Genomic DNA, 7,302 nt, shown 5'->3' with positions numbered 1-7,302 from the left:
TGGAATAAGAGTTACTTTTCTGCTTAGAATAGGGTTGCATTGCATATAGTTTAATTTATGCAAAATTCCAATATCTGATATATGATCCATATGCATTGATTTCAAATCCACTATGGTTTACACGAATGACACGTGCACAAGATTTTATGGAGTTTATAAACTTGGTTCGATTCGTATTTATGGCCATAGTCAGAATACGAAGAAAACCAAGATTTATGATCTTTATATCAGCCACATTCAGCCTATACTCTTAGGCTAACTTCAAAATGCACTGCATTTCTCAAAGTTTTAAAAGGATTTCCCAATTCCTCAATGAAATTCCCTTTTTAAATTCATATTCATTCATTCATATCATTCAAATTGAATTATTTTCAAATTTATTTTCTAATTTCAATTTCAGAAAAATCAATTTTCTCAAGGATTTACCAAGTCTTTCTGAGGATTGGATTTTCCCAGAATTCTAAATTTTCAAATGAGATTTCAAAATATTTTCCAAGTTCAAATCAAGATTTTCCTATGTTTTAACATTCTCAAATTTCAAAATCCCAAGTTTTCAGAAATCCATTTTCTCAGAATTCCCGTTTTCCTGAGAATTCATTTTCCCTTTCAGAAATCCCTTTTCCAATGAACTTCCTGATTTTCTCAGAATTTTCAAATTTCAAAATCAATTTTCTAAAGTTCAAATTTTCCTGAGAAATCACTTTCCAATGCAAATTTCGGAGATCCAATGAAATTCAATGATTTTCTCAAGAATTAAATTTTCAAGTACTTTTTCAATCAATTTTCAAGCATATTTCAATTCTTCAAAGCAAACATCATATTTTCTCAAACTTGCATTACTTTCAAAATTTCATAGCACAAGCCTGATTCTTTGTGCATTCTAGGAAAAATAGAGCATAATTTAGCTATTTGAGTCGAGTTAAAGCACATAATTGGTCCTTGGTTCAATTACCCCTGGTAAAGGCGCCAGGAACGGTTGAACCTCGTACTGACAGGCGGATCCCATTCCACGAAATTTTCTCGCAAATTTTCAAAATGGAGGCGAGTTAATTTTCAAAAACCATTTTCAAAACTTTGGTCGAGTTTGACTCGCGAAATTCATTTCTCTCTCGCAAGGGAGGGAAAATTTTTTTTGCGATGATAACAGGTTTGGCGACCGTGATGGGACCTGTCTTCGCCTGATCAATTGTATGCTTTAACTTAGCTTAATTATCAAAATTATGTTCTATGAAATGTCAGCTTTAATTTCTGATATCATGTGAACCTAAGAGCCTAGACTTGAACCCAGCTGACATGGATTGCATGTAGACTAGGCAAGGTTTGGTAGAACCATATTAAGGAGAATTATGCATGCTCCCTTAGACTTAGGTCTGAAATACAACACTCCTCAATCTAGGACTTGTATGAAAACAATGTTTGCTTCTTCAAATATTTTAAAATTCTATCTCTTTAGGATTTAGAGCTCTCTATTTGTCTGCATGTGATCATTTTTCAAAAACCACCCCACCTATGTCTACCCGGTCTTCACGTTGCTGGGCTCTCTTCGAGAACCATAGTTCGGGACAGAGCCTCACAACTGGGCCACTTATTTGGGCTAACGCCCCCTGCCACGTACCAAGGGCCATAGTCCAACGTATATCGGCAGGCGCTCAAGGTTGTTGGGAAAACACAAGCCTAGACCCGGAGATGAGTTTTATGCCACGTACATCGAGCCTCGGCTCGAGTATATCGGCATAGCATGATTGGACATAGTTGATCTGAGCCTAGAGTCAGGATTAGGGTCCTAAAGCTCTTTCAAAATCAATGCATTTAGAGTTGGCTTCTTAGGGATTGTTGTATGTGCATAATTGTTTGTAATTGAATGTATGATATTCATTTTCGCCTTATTTTTTCATATTTTTCCCAATTTTTCCAAAATATCGAACAATTTTCCAAAATACCTCATTTTTCATCTTTTATTAAATATCTCTTTTTTCTCAAAAACCCTGGATGATTTTTTCAAATTATCCACCTTTTCTTCAAAACTTCAGGTTATTTTCCATTCTTTCGTTCCTCTAGACTTCGAATTTCTAGCTTTTTATCCTGCCTGCAATTTTCAAAATTCTTGTATTTTTTCAATGTCTAAATTTCAATTTTCCTATCTTTCAGTCCAATGGCATTCAGTCAGCTTGACTCTGTTTTTCCTGAGGGTCACATCTTCTACGAGGTGCGACAATGTCTTTCCGAGCATCGAGCTCTCAGCACCGGACCCTTCTTCCCCCGGTGGTACTACATTTGGTTCAAAAACTTCTCTCATATGTTTCCGGACCACTTGAGCGATTGTGGGTTGGAACTGGCATCTGCCGTGGGGAAGTTGACAGTTAATGGCAATCTGATCCATGCACTGGCAGAACGGTGGAATTCGCGCACTTGCACATTCTGGTTCCCGTGGGGCGAGATGACGCTATTGATGGATGAGTTTTCAGAGATTATGGGACTGCCTGAGCCAACCGGTCAGCCTGGAGATCTGTTAGAGTAGCAGTTCTTGGTCAATGTCAAGGGTCTAGACCCTAAGGATGTCGTGACTCGCATAACAGGGCACAAGTCTTGGCCACTGATTGAAGAAAACGGGATTGAGTACGTGAGCCTGATCGAGATCTATCGACAGTATGGAGAATTTGTAGAAGTCAGCTCGTTGTTCAGAACAGCTCGAGAGAGAATTCAACATGCGATGGTTTTGTGCACTATGGGACTTGCTTTCTTTCCAGACGGACAGAACTATGTAAATGTCAGAATAGTTCAGCTTATGAGGAGATGGGGAAGTCGATAGACCAGTCGTCTCTCGATAGCCATGGCCGCACTTGCTTTTTTTTTATACAGAGGACTGACCCGCTTCATAATGTGAGAGTCCATTTTAGTCGAGGGATGTATCTATGCTCTTCAGTCTTGGTTCCTTCAGCATGTGCCGACCAAAGCTAGTTCGTTTAGATACAACGGCAAGGAACTTCTTCCAGTTGCACGGTACCGATTCATGATCGATTATCTGCAGGAAGAAGAAGTGGTATGAGACTATTTTGATCGAGAATTATCACCTCCCAGATACACCTATGCATATGGCAAGAGATTCAAGTTGCTTGGTCCATTCTTCTGTGCTTACTATCATCCGGAGCGGTGTGTTCGACAGTTTTCTCAAAACAGAAGCACATAGAGATGCGGCTGCTATCAGGAGTCGTGCCAGAGTTCGACCTTACATCAACACAGTGGTCCGTGATGATGCATGAAATGCACATCATGTTAATACGTTTTTCATGCATTTTGTAACAAGTTTAAGGTTTTAAACCCATGTTTAGATGTATTTTGATAGTAAGGGGTTATGGTTCGAATTTTAGAAAAATCAGAGTTAAAATGAGAGAGTTATGGCTATTTCAGTGTTTGGGCACGGATTTCGAGGTGGATCGGATCCATATCCGACCCAATTAGGTTATTTGGACTTTGGATCAACCCTTAAAAAGCCCAAAACCCAACCCACACACCTATCCATATCCATTTCAAAAAGTTTTGCAGAAACCCCCCCAGAAAGTGGCGCCTAGCAAAATATTTTTTTTAACCTTCTTTCTGAAAAATGTCAAAAGTATAAATACGATTTTTAGAGAAGCTCTAGACGTCTTTGGCTTGGATTTGATGCCCCCTGCAGTGCTTCTAGATCCAACACCTTTTTCCCTTCCATTCTCCCACGTTTTGGCCATTGAAGACCGGTTTATGCTTGGGTTCCAAGCATATTTCGATCTCTCTTGTGATTTCTATACGTTTCTTCCTTTTTCCTTGTTGCGTTTTCACCATTTTTCTGTGTTTTTGCAGGTGTAGCAGAGGTGGAGACTAGTAACCTTGATCCGTAGTGCGAACCACATGTCAAGGTGAACCGGCCCTACCTCCATCCGGTTTTCTACACCCTCCGATCGAGAATCGGCGCATACTCCATCTTCGGTGGATCTCCAACGTGTAGCAGCTGCAAAAGTGTTGTTTTTGGTGAAGTTCCAGCATTCTTGAACTGTTTGGGACGTCAAGATCAAGCCACGGTCCGCTCTTCTTCATCCCCCCGGTCGTCGGATCACCCAAGAGGTAGGTCTTCTTCTTCCTTCTCTTCTAGCTAAAACCGAATTGTGTGTTGATTTTATTTTCTTATTTTTCTAAGTGTTTCTTGTTTTTCTTTTTGTTTTGAACCTTAGAATAAATTTCGTGCATAGGCCAGCACGTTAGCTTAGGTTTATTTGCTTGATTGATTCATTTAAATCTTATTTTTTTTATTTTTCACCCAAAACGTTAAAATCGGCTAGATCTTCATCTAGCCCATTCTTCAAATTTGTCATAGGTGTGTTCTTGGTTCTGTTCTACTGAAAATCCAATAAAAAAAAGTGTTTATTTTGATTCATCTTAGTCGTTTGGTTGTGTGTTGTGGTTTTTAGTTAAATTGAAAAGAAAAATACAAAAATCGGCTAGACTATTTCTAGCCGATTCTTGGGTTTTACAAAAACTTTCTTGTTTTTTTTTTTTTTTCTGTAGTGTTGCTGTGTGTTGTGTGTGAGTTTTGTTTATTTCAGTACCTTTTACTTTTCATTTTAGGAAAATGAATTTATTATGTGTCGCATGAAGGATTTTTGATAAAATCGTGAATGAATGATTAAAATCATGCAAGTGTAGGTGATTCTTTTATGCCATTCGTGTGATTTTCTGTTTGTGTGTTAGTTAACAGTCTCTTAGAGTTGGGTGAGTCAAATTCATCGTTTTAGGGTTGTCTTAATCCTTGTTTTCTTTGTGTTTTCAATTTTTAGGTAGTTTCTTTTGATTGATAGAAAAAATTACAAAAATCGAGTTTTATTTTCTTTATGTTTTTAATGAATGTCTTCGTTCGGCTGCATGTTTAATACTTAGTTCAGTTGAGTTCTTGTGTTCGTGATGTATTTTGTTCTTGAAGTTAGATAGATTTAGAAAGTGATTTAATCGTTTGCAAATTTTTTTTTTTATGTTTTGTTCATTAGAATAATGTTTAGGTAATTTAGAGTGTTTCGGTATTTTATGAATTCCAGCATAGTGTTGTTCATGTTTGCATTTGTGTAATTAGGAGTTTTTGATTATATATTAATTTAGCTTTATCAAAGTATTTGTTACTTAGTTAATCGTTTTTTTTTAGTTTGTATTTTTGTTTTTGTTGGTCTTCTTCTTCCCCAAGGTGGGGCGGCAGCCATTGGAGCTCCATTCGAGCTCTAGGCTATCTTTGGTAAGTATTGATTGCAATTAGGTAGGTTAGGAAGGTGTCTAGGTTTAATGTATTAGGTTTTATTGCCTTAGCCGTTTTTAGGAACCATTTAACTTAGTTTTGGAATTCTGTGTAGCATTTAATCCTAGAAAATCATATTTCCATTTAAGTCTTTTTATTCCCTAGGTGGTTTTAATTGTCTTAGCTTAGAAAGTAGCTCAATTAGGGTTGGCGATTTTTTAGAAGGAAGGTAATTAAGGTAATTGAATTTGAAAAGTTTTTTGAAACAGTAGACTCTTCAAAAATCGTGTGGAGCATTCAAAGGAGCATTAAATTTTGAGTGTGCATTAAAAAAGGAGTTACTATTTAGCTTTGGAAAGTGTTTTTGAAATTCAATTTAACTTCCAATCTAGGTTCCACGATTTCCATAAAGAAATAAAGGCAATTTAATTCAATCTTGGAAAGCAAAAATCGTGGGTTTCTAGATTGGACTTTTTGGTTTTTCCAAAGTGAGTTTTAAAGACAATTAAGGAGTGTAACTTCCTATTTAATTGGGGCGATTTTTGATAATCTAATTATTCCAAAACTTCAAGCATTCACATTTATTACCTTATTTTTCCAACCTTCTCTATTGAATTCGTTGAGTTTTGAATTAATTTTAGGTTAATTAGTAGGTTACTAATTAGATAGGTCTTAAATAGGGTTAATTTAGTTAACTTAGTTGACCTAATTAGTTGAGTCTTAAATTTGAGGTTGACTCTATTCCCCTTTTCATTGAAGGATAAAGCCAAGTATTGGCTAAAGTCCTTAGATTCTGTAGAAATAGAGTCCTGGGATCAGTTACAACAGGAGTTTCTTCGGAAATACTTTCCCATTGGTCGTACGAACCAATATCGTAGAGCCATCACTAGCTTTTCAGAGCTAGATGGTGAGCACTTTCATGAGACCTGGGAGAGAATGAAGGATCTCCTCAAGAAATGTCCCCATCATCAGGTGCCGAAATGGTAACTGGTGCAGAGCTTCTACGATGGATTGTCTGACAAGAATTGTCAGATGATCGACTCTTCATGTGGAGGGACATTCATGCTAAAGAGTGAGGACGAAGCATGAAGGTTATTTGATACATTGGCCGAGAATTCCCTACACCATGCTTCGAGTTCTCATTCGGATAGAGCCACACCCAGCATTCAGAAGAAAGCTGGTGTTCTTGAGATTGGTCCATCTACTGCACTACAGTGCAAGGTAGACATGATTGCTCAGAAGCTGGACCAGCTTCTCTCAGGATCACCCACTACACAGCAGGTGTGTACTCTGTGTGCCAGTCCAGCACACGATATCACTGAGTGCCCGTCGGCAGCTCAGTATCCTGAATTTGTTCAAGAACAAGTTCAGACAGCTCAGGGTTACGTCAGACCGCCGAATAACCCATTTTCATCGACATATAATCCGGGTTGGCGTAACCATCCCAATTTTTCATGGAAGAATCCACAGTCTTCCATGCAGATGCCTACATCCTCTCAGCCAGCTCGGCAGCCATCTTTTACTCAGCCATTTCAGAGGCCGAGCTATTCTCAGTCTTCTTCTTCAGTCCCTCCCCCGATTCAGCAGGAGTCTGCCCCGCAGACATCTTTTGAGAAGAGACTTCTCCAGGCATTCCAGGAGGTGAAAACCTCTAATCAGAATGCCTTCGAGAAGTGTAGCCAGATATTGAGCTCACATACGCAGTCCATTGCGAAGTTAGAGTCGCAAATGGGACAGTTAGCTGAGGCTATTAGTAGGAGACCCAAGGGTACATTTCCGAGTCAGGCTGTCATGAACCCGAAGGGTAAGGACCAGATGACTGGAGGCCTGTTTCATACTGAGACACAGCAGCAGGCCAAATCTGTTATGGCCCTGAGGAGTGGACGTGAGTATCACGTCGAGAGCAGAGAGAGAGATTAGAGAGAGGATAGAGGAACCAGAGACCATTGTTTCACCTACGTCAGCTCAGCCATCATTATCATCCCCATCCCCATCATCATCTTCATTATCTTCATTATCTTCATCATCATCATCTTCATTCTTAGTGC

At 38.6% G+C, this 7,302-nt stretch overlaps 1 non-coding gene across 1 annotated transcript; it reads right to left on the bottom strand.

Annotated features, from left to right (window-relative positions):
• Positions 1 to 6,125: 6,125 nt before the first annotated feature.
• LOC149821091 (small nucleolar RNA R71) lies at positions 6,126 to 6,228 on the bottom strand. The gene has a single exon (XR_016426943.1). It is a non-coding gene; the product is annotated as a small nucleolar RNA R71 (small nucleolar RNA).
• Positions 6,229 to 7,302: the final 1,074 nt, after the last annotated feature.

This window comes from Nuphar pumila, chromosome 12 (assembly GCF_984573655.1).
Source record: "Nuphar pumila chromosome 12, dmNupPumi1.hap1.1, whole genome shotgun sequence".
In the NCBI taxonomy this organism is placed as follows: Eukaryota; Viridiplantae; Streptophyta; class Magnoliopsida; order Nymphaeales; family Nymphaeaceae; genus Nuphar; species Nuphar pumila.
Note: the sequence above shows the minus strand (reverse complement) of the source record. Positions and strands in the feature narration are given on the sequence as shown.